We start from the raw sequence: 25,009 nt of genomic DNA, 5'->3' as shown, positions 1-25,009 counted from the left end.
AAAGTCGACTGCCGGGGTGAATGAAGGAAAATTAGTAGTAGTGAGACCTAGTTTAGAACCGCTCAACGGTGCATAACATACGGGTTCATGTCTTCCTAAGCGATATGGCAATCAACAAGGTGGACTAAATACGAAATCCACTTGCAGAAATAACTGACATAATATCCTTGGAGATTAAATCTGCAATCACTGGTTTCAAAACAGATTTATTATGCGTCTCGACTGCAATAATTTTTTAAAGAGATTGATTTCGGTTTGACATGAACCATCCTCAGATATGATTGTTTCAGTTACGAGATTGACCCGTATGTGACGTAACATGTGAGTTTTGGTGATAGTTGGACGGGTTACTCTTGCAATCGATCGAGTCACTTCTGATGATGGTTCGTATCGAACCGAAACTAGTCATTTTAAAAAAGTAGTTGATTCAATACGGGTAATAAATGTTTCACCCGCTCGTAGCTCGTCGAGTTGCGCCAGGCGCGTAGTGTTCGGAGGGGTTACGTCGCTTGTCTGGCGGCCGCGTCGGGGCTGAGACGGTGTTCGCCGACCGCCATTAGCACCGACGCTAATAGCAAATTGGAGGTGCGAGCAATCTCGGTGAGGAGCGAAGAGTGGCGCGAAAGCCATCTGGCACGGTGCCGGCGCCTGCGGAGGGCGGCCGGACGGGCCGGACATTGCGCACGGCCGAGGTGGCGCGCTTTCTCGCCGCCGCCTTTGTTCCTCTGCCAGAATGGCCGGCCGCAATTTTAGGTGAGAAACAAGACTAACGCGTCTGCTGGCCGGCCGCGACCCCAGCTTTCCTTCGGGCGCCCCGGACGCGGGGGTGGCAGCGTGCGATTCCACGAGCACCCTGAAAACTCTCCTGCCCGAGCTCTCAGCCCCCAGAGGCCAGAGCGAAATTGCACTGGTGTGCAAAACGCAAGGACGAGCGCTGTCTCACTGTGAAGCGACATAGATCGATTAACCTGGACCAAACGTAGAAAGAACTGCTACAGTTTAGTACAGAAGGTAACTGAAAGAAATAAGCAATGAGAAAAACAGAATCGGCGCTTTTACTAAAAGGCAATAATTACACTCATATCAACGCGATTCGTAATGGTAGCCTGGACATTACAGTATGCGGGGCTTTGCTGTTCATAGGATGTATGACAGCCACGGACCGCAATGCATGCTCTGCAACCTGTTCCCATGCTAGCCACAAGGCTGGTAATGATGATGATACTTGGTTTGTGGGGCGCTCAACTGCGCGGTCATCAGGATTTCGTACGTGCGCCGTTATCAGTACCCGTACGAAATCAAAATTTTTTCACAGTCCAATGTTTTTCACAGTCCATTCTAGCCACTGTCGCGAGTGATAATGATCATGAAATGATGAGAATAACACAAACACCGAGTCCCCGGGCAAAGAAAATCCCAACCCGGCCGGGAATCGAACCCGGGACCCCGTGATCCAGAGTTAGCAACGCTAGCCACTTTTTTTAAATTTATTTTGTTCGTTGTATTTGGTCCTAGCGGACATCACATGACATCCGCTGAGGTTCGTTGTTCATCCTTTCACTCAGTTTTTTTATTACAGAGGCCAACCAGCTCACTGACCGAACACGCTGAGCTACCATGCCGGCAGCCACTAGACCACAAGCTGCGGACACACGGATGGTAAGTGGAAATCCATTAATTAAATCAGCCGAGAATGAGGGGCGGCGGGTGGGGGGGGGGGGGCAAAAAAATCTCGCCCACTTGGCCCACTTTCATTTAAAGGGGGAAGGCAATGAACATCTCGTATCAAGTTTTTAATTCAAAAAGTATACATTACTATAACGGATAACATTTTGTTTTATATAAGTAATCTCGAACACAGACAATATTAAAGTGCCCCCCAATTTTTATGGCCGCTGAGAACTGAACTGAATGCTTTACACATGCACACGCCTGGGATTTCCCAATTTGAAACAAGTGCCACACCAGTGTTATATTTCATTTCGGGGAGTTCCCTGCAGTGCTGGTCGAAATCACTGAGTGTCAGTCAGTGAGACAGTCGCGATATTCTGCAACACCTGCCAGCCCGATCTTCTTGTGTTCAACACGAATATATACCAAAACTTTTACTACCGTATGTTTAGAGGCCTGCCAACAAGTCGAAACACACGTGCGAAAGCTGAAGTTCACCAACAAGAACTCTTAGTGATCATATAAAACAAGAGATTGAAATGCTACATAACCATACGGTTCACAGGAAAGTACATACAATGGTGTCTTTCATCTGCAAAGTAAGTAAAGGTACAATTACATTTAGTGTATATGACGTACCAATAAAAAGTCAATTTTTAGGGACTCATCGAAACAGTTAATACTATTTTCTTGGAGCCTGTCCGTCCAAATACTACTCAGGGTTGGCATGTTTAAACACAAAGTGTTTTTAATCGCGTGTTAAAAACACTGCTTAACATAGTTTATAAATAAAACAATGCTTTATCAAAGTGTTTCAATTAATGTTTAAAACAAATTTTAAAAAATTTATTTTTACGTATTGTCACCCGAAGACATAGCAAACATCAGGTGAGAGGGGAGGGGGGCACACATTACCAAATCTCATCAGGGACGAGGGTCGAAATTTGGACATCCCCTAGGAAGATCTTGTGATAGGGCGTTCCACTTCTCCATCAGCGTGGATGACAGCTGCTGCATGGTCGCTGATGCATATGGACGTCTCCCCAGTCCATCCCCTAAGTGCTCGCTCATGTTCGACTATGTTCCTGAGTGCATTACATGTTTCTACTTTCGCCATATGAGGGCACGTAAATAAATGTGCTCGCTCCCCCCATCCCCCACCCTCGCTCATATCTACCGATTCGTTTGCAATATTTTGGCGTTTGGACTTTAATAGAGAACAGCGAGTTAAATACACAACTCACGTTGTGCAACCTAGCAGTTTCTATGTTCCCGACATGCTTTGAAACATGAAAAGCCATCGAACTGACGTTCAACCACGAAAATGATATTGTCGACGCAGCGATTTTATAGCAAAATATGTTCATGTGGGAAAGCAACGAGAACGTCACTATTGCAGAAAAAGAGGTATTATTTCATTACTAGATGGCTTATTCAGTTTGTTGCTCAGTAATGGAACTTCAAAATCTTGTTACTGTAATAAGTAATTATTCGTTTTACTGACTTTCTAAGCCCACAGTCTGTATTGAATAAAATAATTTTGGGTATTAGACCGCGTCATCGTCATTATGGAACACGAAAACAACTGAAATGCCGACGTTTCGACCGATTTTGCAGCGGTCCTCTTCAGTGCACCTAACTGCTGGATTCTGATACTATTTTGACTGTCAGATGGCTGCCGATGTCACATTCTGGGATACTCAAAATTATTTTATTCAAATTGACACTGGCCTACGAACTTACTCATCTGTTTTAATTTCTTCCACATTTGAATAACTGTATTGATCCTTTGCTGCACGTACACACTATGGATTAAGTTCCAAAATGGAGGTTACGTATGAATGCTAAGTATTTGTGCGTCCAAGCCAAGCCAACGCAGTGTAGAAACGGAGAGGTTTGGGCTGGAGGAACACGCTGCGTGGCGGCGGCCAGGGGACGTTGACTCCAGCACACACGCAGCGGTGAGGCAGCCATTCCGACAGGACATTGACTTCACATGCGAGGGCCCGGACCACCCGTTCCCCGACCCGCGCCATGCTGGCATTTCTGCGCCTAGTCACTGCTCCAGCGAAACGCCTCATTCCAAACTCGCTTATATGGACTTCGTGTACACGACCGCTTAGAGATTTCGAAAGGTCGGACACAACTCTCTGGAATGTTTGCCAGTTCATAAGATGATAATATGAGAGTAACAAGCGACTGTCTGTACCAGATGAAGTATTTTGCCCAATCGATTGTATACTGCCGGTGCTCCTCTTCTATTCGTGCATCGATGTCTCCAAATTTCATGCTTATGACCGCTGCAGGAAAAAAAAGTAACACCTGATCGACCAAGTTTCGAACAGCTATCTGCAAAGGGAGTAGCAATTATGGGCTTCAACATCAAATTCATAACGTTTTATGTTAGCAATTCTCTGCTACGGACTGTAAATTTAGAGTGCTCCTCTCCTGCCCTAGCGTCGATGTCTCTAGGATTCATGCGAAGAACATCTTAGCAATGCTAATAAACTGAATGTATAATAGGCGCCTAAGAGTTTCCATTTGGTAGTAAGCAGACTTCCTGGATTCAGATCTGTTATATTTGTGACTTTCTACGATGACACTGCGCCCTACAACGCTACATCTTATGTGGTTTCTTTTCTTAGTGAGATGGAACATTAGATTGGTTCTTGATATAAGGATGTCATTATTGCCATACTTATCTTCAAAAGGTACGGATTAGCTAACTGCAAGCAGAAGAAAGCAAAGGATGCTAGAAAGAGCTTGTGTTTTTGTATTTGTTCAACGGGAAATAATACTTTGATTAAGACTTTTCTAAAACACGAATCTTTAATCGCTATAAGAAATAAATGGAAGGATCTGTATTTCTTATTCTGCAGAGAGCTGCTGCCGTGAAAGGATAAAAAGACTGCCAAGCTGAAGTTTTGAATCAGAATGTAAGGCGAAACCGGATGGCTCAGGGGTTAGAACGCTGGGCGCTAAACACACACATTAGATACGGCGCTCCATTTCGATCACTCGATAAGCTTCATTGTCGTGTACATTACACTGCAATGTAGGAATTTCGTTCTGGTATCTTTCATTACTACAAATATTAAAAAATAAACGGGCAGGTGCGGCTCCGACTCGCGCACTGAGGGTTCGGTACAAAAGTAAGTATGTATACAGACAGCTCATCCATTCCGGGAATAGAGAATCTCGACCATTTCTGCCTGTTATCGATACTGACACTGGCAAGATATCGGTCCCAGGGACTCCAAGATTTTCAGTAATGTTTTAATTTCAGTAATGTAAATGTGACGTAAAGTAATGCAGGGGGCAGGCGACCATTATTATTATCATCAGTAGTTCTCCATTCACGCTGACTGGATCGCATTGGTAAAAGTCAAACATCGCGTAAGGAATGACTTTATTCCTTATATGACGCAGAATAAGTTGTATGTGTATCGCCCCCGGATATCTTGTATGAGCAATAAAGTCATTCCTTGCTCGATGTTTGAGTTGTACCATTGCGACCCAGTCAGTCTCAATGAAGAAATACTGATTGTTTTAATTTCAACTTTGACGTCTGACAAAAAACGACGAAAGAAATATTTCTTCGTGTGATATAATTACTAATCAACAAATTCCGTATTTGTTCTTTACTTGTACCGTGAAACCTTGCTTCTTGGCCAATTTAATGATTCTAGACGAACGGAAAATACCGTATATGTCTCGACGAGTCAGTTTGCGAGTGTTAAAATATCTCACATAAATGACCGAATCTTCTGATTGCATTAACTTAGAAGCTTCAATGTTTTACACCACCAAGGGAACATAGACCTTAGTATGTGACATAAATTTCAACCCGTTTCTGAGAAAAAGGGTTTTCAACAGACAGACAGACGGACAACATAGTGATCCTGTAAGTGTTCCGTTTTTACCGATTGAGGTACGGAACCCTAAAAATATGAAGTAGAGAAAACAAGTATATCACAATTGTTTTGATGTTTCTCTCTTCGATTTCGCTATTTGTTGTTGTATGTAACAGGGACGCCCCTGCTGCGACGCAGGTAGATGAAACAACAGATGGAATTAGCGGGAGAGAGCGGAACCCCCGTGGTGGACCCCAGATGTGAGGGCGGGGAGGATGGCAGGCCCTCTGAGGCTGCGTCTCGCCGAAGGTGCGAAAGCTGCCTGCAGAGCTATTTACGACCAGAGGGCGTGGATTTGCAACCTCCGCGGCTCCGCGGGAGAGCCGCCAACTGGAGCTGATTTGTGAGGTTCAACAAAGGAGCTTTCTGCCAGCCAGGTATTTCCCTTTTCTTGGAACTCCACTTGTGTTAGCGAGAGGTTTGCAGATCTCGCTCTTTCACGTGTGTACCAGCTGTCGCTGTTGGTTCCGGGGAAAATGAAGCTGCAGCATCAAATTACTCCTATTCTGCAGAGACGATCTGCGACTTCTTGTACAGCTGACTTGGAATACAAGTGAAAGTTATCGAAACAGTGTTTTCCATGGCTATTTTACGTAGTTTCTGTTATGAAAAGCACTTTTATGAAATTCACGCACCTTATTCGTCTCGACATGCAACATTATTTATCTCTACAATAAAAGTCCTTCAAAGGTCACATAACACGGAGCAGTTCATGCTATTCAGAGAGCTATTAGTCGTTTTGTTACTTACAACTATCCAGTTTCGTGTGATGATAATTCGACTGAACGTGTCCGCTTGGAGAATGAATTTTCACTCTGTAGCGGAGTTGCGCTTGTTCAAAACTTCCTGGCAAATTAAAACTGAGCCTCATCGGAACTCTAACCTTAACCTGACTGACTAACGTGACTGGATCGGGAAAAAGCTCTAATAACCGGTACAGTCAGAAGTACCCACTGCCGCTCACTTCACAGTGATTTGTATAATATAGATGTAGATGCAATAACATCAGCGTGTGCTGTGAGGGCAGAAGCTACCGCCTCAGCGCTGCACCTGGCAGCTAGCCGCATGACGTGAGGCCGTGGAGGCAGCTCCAGGAATGGCGAGCGTCGCCGGCTCCAGCCTGGCTCCCACCGTCTTTAAGCCGACAAACGGCTGTCCGTCTTCTGTTTTACAACGCGTCCGCGAGAAACTGCTTTCTACTCGTGTCTCGCCACTAATGCGGTGCCACTCGCGCCAAAGTGTGCACTGAAATGTGTATGCACGTGCAAGTAATGCAACAACTGAGCTTGGGCAGAAACACAATGCACAGGGTGAATTATGGCTTAGAAGCGTCATATTTGGTACTTAGAGACAATGTTATTCTGAGCTTATAACTGTAGAGTCATTTACATAATATTGACAATGCAGTGGGAACGTTTCATCACAACTTGCAGCGTTTGCCTTTAGTCTGAAGATGATTAACGGCTGGTCGAAATAGGTTACCGCATTCTGAAACGATGATATAAATGTTTGATATCAAACATAAAAATGAAAAGAAAAATACTGATATTTTCTTTATTTGTTTAATTAAAATTAGTCTTCAGAGTGGTTTGACGCCGGCTGCTGTGATTTCTCATTTTACTCTCCTGTGCTAAGCTCGTCAACTTACACTCAATGACACAGTTTTTTGTTAGATATACAGCATGTATTGCAACCTTTGTCTTCCCCTACAATTCTTACCCTCTACTGCTCCCTCCAGTACTACGGAAGTTATTCCCTGATATCATAAGAGATGTCCGTCTCTCAATTCTCGTTTCCAAATATTCATTTACTCGCCGATTCTGCATAGAACATTGTCATTTCTTATTTAATCAGACCACCTAGTCTTCAGCATCTTCCAATAACACAACAGTACAAAAAATCGATTATCTTTCCTTCCGATTTTCCCACAGCACACGATCTACTTCCGTACAATTCTGTGTTCCAGATGTACATTCTTGGCAATTTCTTTCGCAAAATAACTCTTACGTTTAACACTAGGACACTTATTTTCTCGAGAGATGCTGCCTTTGCCTGAACTAGTCTATTATTTGTTCTTGCCTCGCTCGTCATGCATTATTAGGCATCCGAGTGAGAAAAATCTCTCTGCCTTTTCTACCATATGGTCCCGAATTCTGATGACAGACTTGTCGCTAAAATCATTTCTGCTACTTCTCAATCCATATTCTGTGCTCACTGTGTTCATTCCATTCGACAGCTCCTGCAATTATTTCTCACTTTCACAAAGGACAGCAATTATCCAGGCAGTCTTTTCGTTGATATCATTTCATTCACCATGGGCAGATTGAACACTGCAGGAGTGAGACTGAATCTTTGTCTTAGGTCCTGTTTCATTTATACAGCGTGAGAAAAGTTAACAGACTGTTAATTTGTCGTGCTGTGTGGCAACAAGGTTTGGCGTCACCCTGACCGCTGCGAGATTCCGCCATCAGCGTGGCGGCCGGCGCGTTTGTTCTGCAGCCTCCTGCCGGACCGCAAACCGGTCTGCGGCTGGCGGTGCGGCTATTTATAGTCGCCGTCTCCATCTGCGCCTGTGTCTCCTCCTTTGGTCAACGTGCAAGTATGGCCACGGGGAAGTGACCGTCGTCCTAACATTTGCTTCACGCCGCTAAAGAATTTTATATTCTGAGCGAGTCCTAATGTCATACAGGTTCTCCTAACGTCGTCACATCAAGCAAAAGGATGCAATATAGTCCTAAAAAACTTCTCCTACTCTCTAGTATACGGAGGTGCTGTTTCTCTGCAAAGTGAAAAACGCGTTCTTGCCCGTTCGGGCCACTTGGGACCGAACGATCGCCGTGTCATCTGCTGCCAATGGCGTTATTAGTTTGCGCGATGGAGGGACATATGGTCAGCACACCACTCTCCTGGTCGTTATCACCTTTCTTGACTTTGGAGCCAGTAGTTCTCAATAAAGAGCTCCTCCACCGGCACTACGAGGCTGAGTGCCCTCTCTTCTAGACCTTCCACCAAGCAAAACTCCATGGCAGTACCGCGTATCGAAAGTGAGTCCGCTTCATAGCAGCCAGAGCCGCTGACTTCTAAGCTAAGCGGGCGGATTGGTGTCTGTCTGAATCAAGTAATAATCTAAAACCGTTTTGTCGAGTTTCTTCTATCATTGTAAAGTGCTCCATATTATTATCAGCCAACAACAAAAAACATCTCTATGTAAATTGAAGCCGGCCTATGTGGCCGAGCGGTTCTAGGTGCTTCAGTCCGGAACCGCACTGCTGCTACGGTCGCAGGTTCGGATTCTGCCTCGGGCATGGATGTGTGTGATGTCCTCAGGTTAGTTAGGTTTAAGTTGTCCTAAGTCTTAACGTCGAGTATTGATTTAAGTGTCAGGAAGTTGTTTCTTAAAGTATTTGCGTGGAGTGTAGCCATGTATGGAAGTGAAACATGGACGATAAATAGTTTAGACAAGAAGAGAATAGAAGCTTTCGAAATGTGGTGCTACAGATGAATGCTGAAGATTAGATGGGTAGATCACATAACTAATGAGTAGGTATTGAACAGAATTGGGGAGGAGTTTGTGGCACAACTTGACTAGAAGAAGGGATCAGTTGGTAGGACATATTCTGATGCATCAAGGGATGACAAATTTAGCATTGGAGGGCAGTGTGGAGGGTAAAAATCATAGAGGGAGACCAAGAGATGAATACACTAATCAGATTCAGAAGGATGTAGTCTGCAGTAAGTACTGGGAGATGAAGAAGCTTGCACAGGATAGGGTAGCATGGGGAGCTGCATCAAACCAGTCTCAGGACTGAAGGCCACAACAACAAGTCAAGGGGACTGATGACCTCAGATGTTAAGTCCCATAGTGCTTAGAGCCATTTGATTTTTTTTGTAAATTGAAGGTGGAAGGAGCAGAATTGAAAGGAAAGGCAAGGTAACATCGGGACTGTATGTGGAATCAGGGACGACGAGTGAAAATGTGTGCCGGACTCGAGCCCGGAATCTCCAGCTTACTAGGCAATTACGTTAACTATTGCGCCATCCGGACACTGTGTTTATCGCAAATGCGCGGACTATCCCGGCAAGCTCATCGGCCGCCTCATATTCCCACCTAACGCTACCACTTATCCGTAGCCCCGTCCATATCCTCCGTGGTCGCTAATTTTAGATTCCCGCTGGAATTCGAACGTATATGTGCATCTGCACTGATGGTTGTGCATTAATAGCCCATCGAGGCGTATCAGTTACATGAATACATGGTGTCTGTTCTTTCGGACATGTCTGAAAGTACACACAGTACGTTTTCATACAAAAAGTGTCATTATCTCCTCAATGAAAACCAGAGGACCGAGCAGTGCTGATGAGACGCCGTGTCGACCTAGGCCAACGCCGTCTGTGTTTGGAGGGTCAGGAGCATCACATCACTCTGTCCTCAGGCCGGGTGTGTCCTGTTTCAATCCTCCCAGCAAGAAAAAATTCCTGGTAATACAAGGAAATAAACGGGGTTGTCCGCATTGCAAGCAGACATGGTGACCTCTAAGATATGGACGTCAATTGCATCGTTGTCAAGAGTTTCATTTATCTCATTGGTACATCAACACTAACACTCTCCAATGGTCACGTACTGCTCGCAGGTGTTTCTAAGACATCAAGTGATAAGTTACATGGAATGTTGAGAATAACGAGATTGGTTAAATGATATAAAGTAAACGGGAGATCGAGGAGATATAAAATGTGTTCTTTGTTCAGGAATCGGCTGTTGACGTCTAATGTCGGCGACCTTCACTGAAAAAGCAAGGTTTCAAGAGAAAATAATCATAATCACCCTCCAACCTATAATCAAACAGGAAAAATGGCACTAGGCTTCCTGCAACTCTTTCAACGAATGACTGAAAGAGGAATTCTCGGACAGCCTGTTTTGTGGAGTCACTTCCCTTGCTTGAAATCTGGTCTGTTGTGGCAATGGAAAAAGAGAGAGAAAAAGAAATTTTTAATTTCATATGCCGGAAAATTGTAAGAGACCTCATGCAACCTTAGTATGATGTCTTGTCCCAAACGACCGTCCGATAGCTGCTGACGGCGAAGTTACGCGGGTAGCAACTGCTCGCCATGCGCTACGGTGTGCACGGCTGAGGATTGTTGGTGGAACTCGTTATGATTTGGAAGAAAGCGTGACCGCTGCGGTTTAAGCTCTGTAGCGGAGAGTCTGAAACGAAAAGAAATTCTGGCGGATACGCTCACCCACAATCCTTCAGGGAACCGAACGCGGCTTCCTCAATAAAAAAGCAATGAGGGGTAAATCGATCACTTTCAGTAATGTTAGGGCTCCGAAACTTTCTGCGTACCAGTCGTATTCATGGATCTGTCGTCCTCGGAACGGAAAAAAATATTATCGGTAGTTTGACGGTTGACCTATGTTGCGTTCTTTGCAGAAGGAGCACAATGACTGTGTCGTATGTTAGAGAGGAAGGATATGCTGCAACCATTCACTATTTATAAATAAAATTTGCTATCTACGGAAACTCCACATTTAGTTTATTACATAAAATAGATAGCAGCTGTAGTATCTGTTCTCAACACTCGTATTTTCTTCTTTCTTTCATAAGCACTGTTATCGAAACGTGAACACAGTGAAGTGTAAAGTAAACCTGAAGAAGCGGTACTCGCCACAAACTTTAACCAGTGGTACCGGTATCCAAGATTTCAAAAAGAAAGAAGAAAATGTGAGTGCTGAGAACAAATATTAGACCTACTATTTCTTTTATATAATAAACTGAACATGTACCTTCCATAGATGGGGGCGGAAACACTCGAAACTGGTAAAGGGTAATAAATAGTGAATGACTACTGCATATCCTTCCCAGTAGTATGAGATAGTTTTGACCTTTAGAGTTACTGTTCCTGAAGGTTCAATGCGTCAGAGTTTCCCTGTCCCCATACTTTCAACGAGGAGACTTCAGTATTTGACCTTGATGTTGAATGATATCTCACAAATCCGTCTACACATCAATATCTCATCAAAAAGCATTTAACATGTGACACATTGCCGCGTCTTCTCACCGGGCGATTTTCAGAAGGCTACATCTGCTTCGATACTGCTGCTCTCCCCCCCCCCTCCCCCTTCCACCTTCCCTCTCCCGCTTTCACTGAAAGAGTGGCTCATTGAAAGAGACTCTGGGATCGAACTGGCGAGGACGACTGTTCAAATCAAAGTCCGGTCGTCTAGATTTAGGTTTTCTGAGATTTCCTTAAATTGTATAAGTCGACACCCAGGCTGATTCCCTTTAAAGGGCACGATCGGTTTCCTTCCGCCTTTTTCCCAACGCTACTTTCTGCTTTTCTAATGATCCCGCCGTCGACAGAAAGCTAAACCCTAATCTACCTTCCTTTCTCTTTCTCCCCTCAGTGTATAAAAGTGATTGCATTAAATTTTACTGTCGTAGCATCATCTTAGACGTATATGGATAGAAGAAGCAACCAAAAGTGACATTTCGAAGGAACTGTTACTGCGTTTGTCGGAGCCACTTTGGAGTCAATTAAATAAAACTGCAGAAGGCTATAAAGTGTGTCGCTTTTGAGACTCTGTCATCCTGTCTAAGAGACAGGCGGCATAGCATTTGTATCCAGGGAGCGACGTGTTTCGAAATGGCACTAGAACATGATGTACCGACGGGTTCCGTACTTGGCCCTCTGTTCTTTTTAATATTTGTCAATGACTGAAGTTGTGATGGTCATACCCTGCTTTTTGAAGATGATACAGCATTAATGATTCAGGGTAGAAATTTAGCTTAGGCACTTAGGGATGCTGATATTTTGTTTGAAGAGCCAAAAAGTGCTTCAAAGTAAACAAAAATGAAATGAAATGAAGATAAAACTCAGAAAATATTATTCAGCCTTGGTGACGGTGGACCCATAGTAAATGTTGATAGTGTCAGACTTCTGGGAATCACAATTGACAATAAGCTGACGTGGACCGAACACACTGCACATGTGTATTCTAAGTTCTCAAGAGTAATTTAGCTCCTCACGAAGCACAAACACCTACCACCGGATTTTCGAACATTAACGCTGAGAGTGTTCAGAGCTAGACTGACGCCTGCGCTCAGGCAACAGCCACTAAATTCTGTAAATAATTTTTCTCTGCAAGTCGAACTGTAGACTGGTAAACACGGTACTAGCACTTGTGAACATGATACTATCACATTGTGAAGCCACAAGCTGGAAACAATTAAGAGCTGTAAATTTTTGTTTATAACCATTGTTTATAACATCAACGTTGTGTAACGCTTCTTGTCTGTTATGTTAGTTTTAGTAATGGTTTTAATATATAATCGCTAAGATGTGATGCAATCTGTTCATAGCCAGTAAACGATTTGACTTATTAACAGTAATGTTACTGACTGTCTTATTATTTTGTTTTACAGTATACATTTTAGTATGACGGTTCAAATTGCAGTACTGCATTCATTTTATATATTATTTTAAGCTTGACGGTGTCTGTCCAGTCATTGCCGATGAATGACATGGAATTGCTAATAAAGGTAATAAATGAATCTCCTGATTACTTCTACATCCACACGGAGACTCTGCAAATCACACCTTCACAATAATTCTCTATAATTACTTCCCCGTATTTAACCACTACGAAACATCCTGCTTTGATCCAATTGTGTTTGTTGTTGCCACACTACCGTAGTAGCCTCTGTAATATCTGCTTGTGATGTCTGGTGCGTTCTGTCTGCCCTTGAATGCTTAATGCACAGCTGGCGCCGTAACGCACGTCAGGTCCCATGATTTCGTTTCCAGCGAACAGCTGCGCATAAGTGACAGCGGCTTTGGAATCAATCAGGCGCGACTGCGCGGCAGCGGTTTCACTTTTGCTCAGTCCCGTTAGCGGCTCTACTTGTGCCACGCCTCGAGCCGCTACACTCCGTTCAGACAATATCGCCAGAACAGCTCGATATTTTCGAGTTGAACAGTATCGGTGTAGCATAGCACTTTCACTCTGCGCACGGTCCAGACACCGAACGCCATCTGAGTGCTGCAGACAAACGCAGCACGCGTTCAGTCCAGACATTCCAGCCGCTGTCGGAGTTGTAACTAGACCTTTTGTACCCTATCGGAGATCATGGTGAAGAATTCTGACACATTTTCGCTTCAAATGAAGAAAACAATGGATGCTGGCTCTACAGGAGAAATGACAACATTTTATGAAATGATGCAGGATAATTAGCTTCTCAGATACTCATGAGTGTTAGTCGTCGGCCTAGCAACCTTCTCCCCTTGACAGTACTGGTCAGACAAAGCACGTTTATTAACCGGTGTACGAGTCGATAAACTGTATAGCCGACTGATTCAGAAGTAACAATATCGTCAACTCTGAGATAAATAAAAGCCAGCGAGAGGCAAGTCATTTATGTAATATTTTTACCACCCAGTGAAGAACTGTCTTTGTATGAGATGGACTTGTATTCAATAGGAGGGGGGTTCAATTCCACTTAGTTTAGATATGCGTTCTAGAGAGTCACGCATGATTACTCTTCCATCCTCGTCCAAATGCTCTTCTGCTTAGTCCCTAATGACTACGACTTCGATGGGACGTTAAAATCTAATCTATTTTTCATTTCTTTTCTATTTTTCATTTTATTGACTCTATTGCCATGTATTTTTGCCTTCAGCCTTCAGTCAGATGAAGCACGAACTACACTATTCCGGAAAGCAATCTGATGCTTACGTTGCGCTCGATATATATATATACTTTCGGGTTATCCGTTACCAAAGAGTAACGCCTAGAATGGGAGCTGTAAGTGAATCACAGCAACTAGTGCCGAGACTTCTGTAAATCTTACAAATTCAGGAATATCCCGTGTATAAATTTTGTATCATTGCTTACTAACTCAGCGCCATGTTCCCATACTTTGCATCTCTCTCTTGCAACAAAAAAAAGGGCAGTTTCAGCATCGCCATAGTATATGCAACTCTTGTTAACCAACGGATAGAATATCAAACTAATCTATGCTCTCGAAAAACGTTGTTTAAGTTTCATCAGTTCGTTTACTTCATTGTGTCATTGGTCCACAGATAAAATAAGGACTGAAAGAAGTGATGAAAAGTGAGCTTTTTGGAGAGTCAAAAAGAAGGGAATAAAATGTAAAAATGCGCATGTAAAATGAAGATGAAATTTGTGATGATATTAAAATTCGAACACTAAAGTTTCTACAACTGTAGCTCCCGTTATCGCCTGCGTTGTTCGTCCCTTGAAGTTGAGATGACAAAAGTCGTGGGATACCTCGTAATATCGTGTTGGACCTCCTTTTACCCGGCGCAGGGCAGCAGCTCGAAGTAGCAAGGACTCAACAAGTCGTTGGAAGTCCCCTGTGGAAATGTTAAGCCGTCCGTAATTGCAAAGGTGTTGCCACTGCAGGATTTTGTGCACGAACTGACCTCCCCATGGCGTCGCATAAGGGTTCGATTGAGTTCATGTCGGGCGATCTGAGTCGCCCACTCATTTTCTAGAACTATCCAGAATGTTCTTCAAACCAGTCGCGAACAATTATGGCCTGTAGACAGGCGCGTTGTCTCCCATAAAAATTCCGTCGTTGTTTGGGGGCGCGATGGCCATGAATGGCTGAAAGTGGCCTCCAAGTAGTCGAACGTAGTCATTTTCAGTCAACGATTGTTCAGCAGAGGACCCATTCCATTCCACGTAAAAGCAGCCCACACCATTATAGAGCCAACACCAGCATATACAGTCTCTTGTTGACAACTTGTGTTATATGTTGATATACGGCAGCCGCGCGGTTGGAGGCGCCAGGTCACGGATTGCGTGGCCCCTTCCGCCGGAGGTTCGAGTTCTCCCTCGGGCATAAGTTAGTTTAAGTAGTGTGTAAGTCTAGGAACCTATGACTTCAGCAGTTTGTTTCCTTTGGAATTCACATACATTTGAACAACTTGTGTTCATGACTTCGTCGAGTCTGAACCACACTCGCACCCTGACATCAGCTCTTACGAACTGAAATCAGGACTCATCTGACCAAGCCACGGGTTCGCAGTAGACTAGGATCCAACCGATATGGTGATGAGCGGTTAGAAAATGCTCCAATAGCCCATTAACTCCAAATTTCGCTGCACTGCCCTAATGGAAACGTTCGTCGTTTGTCCCACGTTAATTTCTGCTGTTAGTTCTCGCAGTGTTGCTTGTATATCAGCACTAACAACTCTACGCAAACATCACTGCTCTCGGTCGTTACGTGAATGCCTTGCGTTGTCCGTGGCGAAAGGTAACGCCAAATTAGGTATTCTCGGCACATTCTTGACACTGTGAATCTCGGAATATCGAATACTTTTAAGGTTTCCGAAATGGAATATGCCACGCTTCTAGCTCCAGCTACTATTCCGCGTTCAGAGACTGTTTGTTAATTCCCGTCGTGCGGCCATTATCACGTCGCAGACCTCTTCACATGAATCGCCTGAGTGAAAATGACAGCTCCGCCAATTCACTGTCTTTTTATACCTTGTGTACGCAGCATTATAAATACGACGTTTATGGTAAATGCTTCAGCAATACAAGAGTGCGGTAGAGTCGTGTTTGTAATCTTCCAAGTGAGAGTGGTTAGCCTACTAACTCCCTAAAGTTGCCCCGCGGCTCTTTGTGCGTCTGGGGAGAAGTGGGGCACCCTACACCGCATTCACATTCTTTCCGGTAGCCTACTTTCAGAGGAAGCCGGCTGCAGGCGCGGTCCCATTCACTGCGGCATATTAGTTCACAGGTCCATTAACTGTCGTAATCCCATCTCCGTGGAGAAATTCAGCAGGCGCTTTTGACCGCAGAGAGGCCACGCAGAAACGGCAGAATAACCACACGCGGCCAAGAAGATACGCTTCTGTGAATTAGTCTTCGCAACCGCAGCTACCCGACAGCAAGGAGCATGTGAATCACCGCAGAGAAAACAACCCTCGTCCGCTTCTGCTCGCATCTTAGTCCGAGCCTCATTTACGAGCCTTAGTTACTGTCGTTCTTAATCGTGTCGTGCATTCTTTTTTGTCTCTAACTGATGTTTTTTTTAGGTTAAAATGAATTTCTATAACGGCCCACTTTTGTTGTTGTTTTCACTAGACACTTCCTGGTTTCCAAACCCCATCATCAGGAAGACTGATTGATACTCCAGTATATGGCCCAAGCTCTTCGTACACGACATTGTGTGCCTTATGGCTTCATTAACTGCCAACTAAAAAGCAAAAACAAAACCCATTATGTCCTAGTAATGAAACTGGAAGACTAAGATACTGAATAGTTATGGCTACTTTTACGACTGCAGTTACTGCAACATAATTCGTGCGAACGCATTTTGGTTTATTTCAGCGGACTATCGTTGGAAACTCTAACAATCGGGGTAGCTTTTTTATTACCTGAAACGAGTCTGGTAATAGACCTGATGTAATTTTGGCTTAGTAGTACTCTCATTTGTCTTCGTCTCACGCCGTTCCTAGATACTGGCTTCAGTTTTCCGTTAGACACCACACGGTATTTATGCATTCTTTGCTTTATTTCGTAACTGTGCACAACAACCACAAATTACCAGGGTTTATGCATCAAAACGACTACTTACATTGTATCTAGAGCTGTCTTGTGTCTGGCGAAAAGCTCTCTCTCTAGTGTTTGAAAGAAGTAATGTGAGTGACGTAAGATGACGGTAAACATGTGTGCCATAAAGGCAAAATTATGAGTAAGAATGTTTCTGGCATCGTTTAACCAAATTACAGGCGAAACTGTAACTTTCTTAGTGCCCACTGATTATGCTCTGGAAGTGAACCGAGTTTTGTTACATTAAACAGACTTATTGCAGTTTCAAAAGGGATCATAACAACAGCTACGATTTGGGAATTGGGGTGGCAATCATTAAAGCAAAGGCATTTTTCTTTGCGGCAGAAACATCTCATGAGACTTCAGTCATATGCCTTCTCCTCAGAGTGTGACAATATTTTGTGGGTGCCCACCTAAATATGGAGGAATGATCATGACAATAAAATAAGAAAAATCAGTGCTCACACGGAACGATTTAATTGTTCGTTTTTCCCGTGCGCTCGTCGAGGCTGGAACGCCAAAGAAATGGTTTGAACGTGGTTCCATGAACCCTCGGCTAGACACTTAATTGTGAGTTGTAGAGTTGTGGAAGTATATATATATATATATATATATATATATATATATATATATATATATATATATATATATATATATATATATATATATATATATATTACTATTTGTAATGTGGACCTAAGGCCACAAAAACAGATATGTACTGGGGTACACTTGTACTTCATGATTAGTACAATTTCTTCAAGTACAGGGTTATTACAAATGATTGAAGCGATTTCACAGCTGTACAATAACTTTATTATTTGAGATATTTTCACAATGCTTTGCACACACATACAAAAACTCAAAAAGTTTTTTTTAGGCATTCAAAAATGTTCGGGTCCGCAGCTCGTGGTCGTGCGGTAGCGTTCTCGCTTCCCACGCCCGAGTTCCCGGGTTCGATTCCCGGCGGGGTCAGGGATTTTCTCTGCCTCGTGATGACTGGGTGTTGTGTGCTGTCCTTAGGTTAGTTAGGTTTAAGTAGTTCTAAGTTCTAGGGGACTGATGACCATGGATGTTAAGTCCCATAGTGCTCAGAGCCATTTGAACCATTTGAACAAATGTTCGATATGTGCCCCTTTAGTGATTCGGCAGACATCAAGCCAATAATCAAGTTCCTCCCACACTCGGCGCAGCATGTCCCCATCAATGAGTTCGAAAGCATCGTTGATGCGAGCTCGCAGTTCTGGCACGTTTCTTGGTAGAGGAGGTTCAAACACTGAATCTTTCACATAACCCCACAGAAAGAAATCGCATGGGGTTAAGTCGGGAGAGCGTGGAGGCCATGACGTGAATTGATGATCATGATCTCCACCACGACCGATCCATCGGTTTTCCAATCTCCTGTTTAAGAAATGCCGAACATCATGATGGAAGTGCGGTGGAGCACCATCCTGTTGAAAGATGAAGTCGGCGCTGTCGGTCTCCAGTTGTGGCATGAGCCAATTTTCCAGCATGTCTAGATACACGTGTCCTGTAACGTTTTTTTCGCAGAAGAAAAAGGGGCCGTAAACTTTAAACTGTGAGATTGCACAAAACACGTTAACTTTTGGTGAATTGCGAATTTGCTGCACGAATGCGTGAGGATTCTCTACCGCCCAGATTCGCACATTGTGTCTGTTCACTTGACCATTAAGAAAAAATGTTGCTTCATCACTGAAAACAAGTTTCGCACTGTACGCATCCTCTTTCATGAGCTGTTGCAACCGCGCCGAAAATTCAAAGCGTTTGACTTCGTCATCGGGTGTCAGGGCTTGTAGCAATTGTAAACGATAAGGCTCCTGCTTTAGCCTTTTCCGTAAGATTTTCCAAACCGTCGGCTGTGGTACGTTTAGCTCCCTGCTTGCTTTATTCGTCGACTTCCGCGGGCTACGCGTGAAACTTACCCGCACGCGTTCAACCGTTTCTTCGCTCACTGCAGGCCGACCCGTTGATTTCCCCTTACAGAGGCATCCAGAAGCTTTAAACTGCGCATACCATCGCCGAATGGAGTTAGTAGTTGGTGGATCTTTGTTGAACTTCCTCCTGAAGTGTCGTTGTACTGTTATGACTGACTGATGATGTGAGTGCATTTCAAGCACGACATACGCTTTCTCGGCTCCTGTCGCCATTTTGTCTCACTGCGCTCTCGCGGCAGAAACCTGAAGTGCAGCTTCAGCCGAACAAAACTTTATGAGTTTTTCTACGTATCTGTAGTGTGTCGTGACCATATGTCAATGAATGGAGCTACAGTGAATTTATGAAATCGCTTCAGTCATTTGTAATAACCCTGTAAATTACTATATATGTGTACATGTGATTCGGATCTTGTAATTTCGATACTTATATTAGGGCGACTTCCATCCTTGTGAAGTAAAGAACTATAAAATATTTTCATTGTGCATTTGTTTCATTTCTGTTACGATATTATACTTGAGAATAGAAAAGAGTAGAAAGTATTTACATTTTATAAACGATTAACGTAATGTGAGTGGAGTATAATTACAGTCTACGACGAAAGGTCGCGGAACTCCAGCAACCGAAACTGCAGCGCTGCCAAGCGGCTAGCATGTAATCGTATAAATACACTGTGAAACGATTGTGAATTGTATATATATGGAGTGTAGAAGCACGTTCAAAAGGCAAATGAAATCGTATTTCGGAGTTAATTGTCCCGCTATAAATTGTAGCAGCAATAAAAAATGTCTCCAAGATTGTAAAGAAACGTGCCTAGTTCTGAATTTGTTAAAATATGTATGAAATTCCCAAAGAAGCTTGTGAAAGAAAGTACAATAGGCGCAAAGCGTAGAATTCAGAAAGCACGCCGAAATACGTGTAATCAGTTCCTTTAGAACTTAAACAAATCAGATCAGAATTCATTTCCCGTCTTCAAAGGTTTTCGGTGATGCGATTAAACTCTGCTACTGTGAACCCTATATGTTAATTACATTACACTGATATTTCACTATTATATCTTGACTACTTTTTCTACTTCTTTGAGTACATTTTCATTTTCGTATTGGACAAGTCAACGCCACCTTTAATGACGGGAAAAATGGAAGTAACGTCACTGCAAATAGCAGGTCCACCGTTGATATCACTCCATTCTTCTGTTATCACACACCAGCCGCTTGAACGCTAGCATCGCTGCAACTGTCAAAACTTTTTAACAGCTGTAGCGATGCTAGCGCTCCAGGCGGCTGGCGTGAAGTAACTCGACCTATCGAGTTTCGATACCATTTGTTGTAGACTGTGATTTAATAAAATCTGTGTTCACGTACAAAATCTTAACGTTATATCCAATCATCTTTGACTTCAGTGTGTGTTCCGCGATAAACATAGCTGTGAGGATGCAGAGGCGATATTTTTGTTTTGTTTCTTTTTTTTCTATGTACCCGAAGTTGGAATGTTTATTCGCTACGGATGTAAGTTACGGTTTATTTCACAGAATGTATATCATATCGCTCCTTCCTAATATTTATTTCGTCATACTGGGTCCATTATTTCATGATAACGAAACAGGGCCTGACAGTCAAGTTTGATTTATAGTTCTTTTAGCAACTATTTTGTTCTTTAATTTCAAGTTTGTAGCTACATACCCTTCCTGTCCACTCGATCGTTAGTTAATCGTTCGTGCATCCTATTTTCTGAGGTTGAGGTTACGGAGCAATCCATCATTCGCTTTAACGAGCGTGGAAAAACACCTAAGGCCACACTCAGGCTACAGGTGTACCATACCAACGGTTGTTACTGAGCCGCATATTTTAAATCAGGGTCTTGCTCGCCTCCCAGCCTCGTGATCATGGGCGCTGCACGGTAAGCTATATGAGAGGTGGTGGTGGTGGTGGTTAGTGTTTAACGTCCCGTCGACAACGAGGTCATTAGAGACGGAGCGCAAGCTCGGGTTAGGGAAGGAGTGGGAAGGAAATCGGCCGTGCCCTTTCAAAGGAACCATCCCGGCATTGGCCTGAAACGAGTTAGGGAAATCACGGAAAACCTAAATCAGGATGGCCGGAGACGGGATTGAACCGTCGTCCTCCCGAATGCGAGTCCAGTGTGCTAACCACTGCGCCACCTCGCCCGGTTATATGAGAGGGTTGCACTGAATGTGAGCCATGTAAAAAGTATTAAATGTTGGTCTTTAGATCACAGTAATCAGACCGCACTTAATGACGAAAGTAATATGACAAGATAATGCGTAATTAGTAGATGGCAGCATGCTGCTCTTGTTGCGAGAGTAAATATTTTCATTAAAAAGTGAATGAAACATTTAGGAGTGGTGTTTATAAAATCTGTAGAGTCACAGATTTCATCTACTTCTATGTGCCATAGATGAAAGTAACCTTGCAGTTTTAGGTTTTCCGCAGTATCCCTAAATTGATTAAGCTATATGCAGGGATAGAGCCTTCGGAAAGGCCACGGCCGATTTCATTACCCATTCTTCCTCGCCGGCCGGAGTGGCCGAGCGGTTCTAGGTGCTACAGTCTGGAGCCGCGCGACTGCTACGGTCGCAGGTTCGAATCCTGCCTCTGGCATGGATTTGTGTGATGTCCTTAGATTAGTTAGGTTCAAGTAGTTCTAAAGGACTGGTGACCTTAGAAGTTAAGTCCCATAGTGCCCAGAGCCATTTGAACCCATACTTCCTCGATACAACCATGTGTTTTGTCTCCAATGTTGTCGTTGTCAAAGCGATGATACACCCTTACCGTCCTTTCTTTCCCTAACAGCTAATGTGAATAATCTTGAAAGTCGTATGCTCGTTCAGTATTGCAAAATTACCGTGGTTCAATTAAGTGAAGTATACAGTAACAGTAACCATTACGTTCAGAAACGCCAAGTCGTGCAATTCGCAGGATAACAGTGGTTAACACTAATAAGCATTTAATGTACAGGTCCAGCAGAGCCTTTGTTTTTTGTCTTTTGTCGCCGTCCAGAAGGAAAACGGGTCTGCTGGGCGGGCTCGCTGGCTGAGTTTGGCAGCGACAAGTCTGTGGAGGCCGCGGGCCGCCTGCCTTCCTGTCTGCAGGGCAGGGCGTGTGTGAAGGCTGGTGGCTTGCGGCCACACCCAGCCCGGGCCGGCCTGTCGCTGACCCACTTCTGCCACCTGGCCGCCCACTCACACACCCCCGCATTTGCTATCGCGCCTATCGGAACTCGCTTAGCGCTACATGTACCGCTTTTACACCCACTCACTATCACGGAACCTTGAGCAATCTAAAAAGACTTCTGTTCTACAAGTTTCCAGTGGGAAATTTACTTAATCACCCGCATAGGCCTTTGCAAACCTCTGTTGAGGTTATTGTTGTTGTTGTTGTTGTAATCATACATAGAAAGAACGTTTTGATGCGTCATTTCTTGCTCGTCTATCTTCTACAACTCTTGTCATTTCTCCGTAGCTGTTGCATCCTACGTTCATTTGAACCAACTTATCGCATCAGTTAGATTCTTCTCTTGTGTGACCATATTGTCCGTAGTTCCTTTCCAATTCCTGAGGGTATTTTTGATCTGTCGTTACAACTACAAGAAAGTGCCTGTTTTTCTCAGCAGATGCTTTTCGCTTTATTGGAATAAAGCATTATCAATGGTCTGTAATTAAAGATATTTACAATCTGATTTGTTTTTAAGATCGCAAAACAATTCATTAACAAGTTATGGTAATTTCTGGCTTGGTTTTCCGCCTACATTAGCAAATGCCCTGTGCTGGCACGTCTTCTATTTCGTGCAAGCAGATAGCATTTCCTGACACAGGGGAAAAATAAAATAGAAATTATCGTAAGCAGAGACCAACAAATTGTTAACGAACTGTTTTCCGATCTTAAACACAAATCAAACTGTAAATATCTTTACTTATAAACAACTGATGATGCTTTACTTTAATAAAGTGAACATCATCTGGTGACAAAAACACACAATTTCTTTAACGATAGATAAAAGGCACCCTCTGGAATTATCGTATCAAGCTTGGCCTACCTTATATAAAAATAAATTGTTTAATTGTTTTTTCCTAAAAAATAAGGAAGCAAACAGAATTAATTATATATGACCTTTTACTAGATTTATATTTCACTATTAGGTTTAATCCTGTGGCTTTCACCTTGTATGTGTATGTCTGTACGTTACATATATTGCACACATCTTCTCCTCCACCTCTTTCTGTCCATATCATCCTCCTCCCTCCTTGTCCATTTTCTCCTTCCCCTCTGTTCATCTCCTTTCCCCCCCCCCTTTCTCTATCCATCGCATCCACACCCTCTCTCTCTTTGTTTCCTCCTCCTCCTCCTCCTCTCTCTGTCTCATCTTCCCCCTTCACAGTATACATCTCCTCCACCTCCCTCTATCTTGTCAGCCATGCCTGTCCTCATGCATACCCTCTGAAACAGATTCCGATACTACTTGCACAACACACTCGTCATGCAGGGCAGCCTAGATGTCAGATATTGCCAATCTTTTTCACCCCTACCCCGCTCTAACAAACAGACCGACAAGAAAGCGAATTAATATTATATTGCCATTAAGTTCTGAGTGACGTTTGAGATCCCAGGCCTCTAGCTTATTGGAAAGTTAGTTTGAAATCAACTGCAAAATTTGTACTGAACAAGAAATCGACCTAATAATGTCTTAAAATATGGCCACAAGCCATAAAAATCAAGAACAAAAACATTTATCATAGCAGAAACACTATCAGTCATGACTGTATCTCTCTTTTATTTTTACCTCTTGTCTGCTTCTTTTTCTTCGATTTTTTTGCAACTCATATTAAAAATACGTCTTTATAATAACATTCATAATATGAAATCTTGTGTGCAGAAACACGAAAAGAATTTTAAGTGCAAATGAAACAAAATTATGCAAATCGCACAAAACCCATTGTACATTATGAGACAGAGATTTCTATAGTGGATCATGCATTTCAGTAGGACAGTACTGTATTGCTTGTAGTCTGAGAGCAGACCAAAATTATATTAGAGCATAATAATAGAGTCTAGCGCTAGTTTGTAGAAGTTTGTGATCGCTATACATTTGTAGGGGTTCCACGCGATAGCAAATTAAAATTAAAGTCCCTGGCATTAACAACAGTATATAGTGGAATTTCTATTTTATGTTCCTCATTCTCTAATAATCTATGGAAGTAACACTGTGTATGTCTTTATTAATGTTTATTTCCACTAGTGTTTTACTATTAGTTACTACTGTATATAAATTGCATCTTAGCTTGTGTTGGAAGAATAGGATCACTTTTTTACTTGTTTCTTTCTAAAAGCTGTGAGTAAGTGACATAACAAGAAATGCTCCAGTGGCAAGTAACAGTGAACATCTAGAAGTGATGGTATCTTCTAGGAATGTCAACTTTGTAATGAGTCGATTGAACTTTTCGCTGATGTTTTTCAAAATACTATATGGAAAGGAACCGCCTTAGAATTAATATATTTGGAGGATACTGCCAGAAAAAACAGTACGTATCGAAACACTCTCGTTCTCTCTCTCTTTCGTATACATTGTTAATGTAAATCTCTTATTCATTTTCATATTCACCAGAGTCAACAACATCATCATTTCGTGTCTCGCAACTCAATAATTTGTGAAGCCATAAAACTGAAGCCGATACACGTTTATTGATCCGTTTACCTGAGTAATTTAAACTAATGTAAAAGCACCGTCACGAGTTGAACGTTCTGATTACACTTGCTAAATCTATTGCACACGCAGACTATAAAATAGTCACAGTGTTGGCTGTTTTCATTTATCCGTAGGAACATTCCACACGAAACAGGCGAATGAAAATAAAATCGAATGCTGATAGGCCTAC

The 25,009-nt window shown here is 43.0% G+C and overlaps 1 protein-coding gene and 1 non-coding gene across 2 annotated transcripts in view; both read right to left on the bottom strand.

Annotated features, from left to right (window-relative positions):
- The window catches only part of LOC126253539 (uncharacterized), a 606,491-nt gene that overhangs the window by 504,616 nt on the left and 76,866 nt on the right, over positions 1-25,009 (bottom strand). The gene's annotated exons all lie outside the window — the stretch shown is intronic.
- On the bottom strand, positions 21,211-21,283 carry Trnaa-cgc (transfer RNA alanine (anticodon CGC)). The gene has a single exon. It is a non-coding gene; the product is annotated as a tRNA-Ala (tRNA).

This window comes from Schistocerca nitens, chromosome 1, assembly GCF_023898315.1.
Source record: "Schistocerca nitens isolate TAMUIC-IGC-003100 chromosome 1, iqSchNite1.1, whole genome shotgun sequence".
NCBI classification, from domain to species: Eukaryota; Metazoa; Arthropoda; class Insecta; order Orthoptera; family Acrididae; genus Schistocerca; species Schistocerca nitens.
Note: the sequence above shows the minus strand (reverse complement) of the source record. Positions and strands in the feature narration are given on the sequence as shown.